At 40.0% G+C, this 547-nt stretch overlaps 1 long non-coding RNA gene across 1 annotated transcript; it reads right to left on the bottom strand.

The window, feature by feature from the left end:
• Nucleotides 1-547, bottom strand: LOC121939821. The gene is made up of 3 exons (XR_006105528.1): nt 507-547; nt 177-301; nt 1-45 (listed from the first exon to the last, which is right to left on the bottom strand). It is a non-coding gene; the product is annotated as an uncharacterized LOC121939821 (long non-coding RNA).

Here is a 547-nt window from a genome sequence, read left to right as displayed (position 1 = left end):
AAGCTGAACACGGAGAATCTTCGCCTCCTCGTGCTCCAGTGTACCCTTAAAAAGTCGCCAACATACCAAAAGTTACATTTTGCAGAAACTGAATCAAAATGGACAAATGGATAGATATAAGATCTTAGGTTCTATTTTATCATATAAGTGGTATGATATTGTAATCGAGATTTTACCTCAGCTTCCTCCAGTGCTGTCTGAATTTCTGACTTCTCTGTCTCCACAGTCTTCTTGGCTTTCTCCAGCTCATGGATACTCTTTCCAGTCTCACCAATCTGTTCTGTCAGGTCTGAGATCTCCTCTGCAGAACAATAAAGACAAAAACACAGTTACTGGTGACAGAGCATGTCTGTCCTGCATGATAGAAGTGCAATATTTGAAAGGAATAATTGTCCTTTAGGTTCAAAGTAGGCAAACCATGTGTAAAATCCAATTTAAACAGTATGAGTGTCTCTGACTTGAGAAGGTCAGCGAAATAAACACATAGTTAAGTGAGATTGACATACGCTGCAGGTTCTTGTTCTCTCTCTTCAAGGTCTCCAGGTGA

This window comes from Plectropomus leopardus, unplaced genomic scaffold (assembly GCF_008729295.1).
Source record: "Plectropomus leopardus isolate mb unplaced genomic scaffold, YSFRI_Pleo_2.0 unplaced_scaffold61958, whole genome shotgun sequence".
Taxonomy (NCBI): Eukaryota; Metazoa; Chordata; class Actinopteri; order Perciformes; family Serranidae; genus Plectropomus; species Plectropomus leopardus.
Note: the sequence above shows the minus strand (reverse complement) of the source record. Positions and strands in the feature narration are given on the sequence as shown.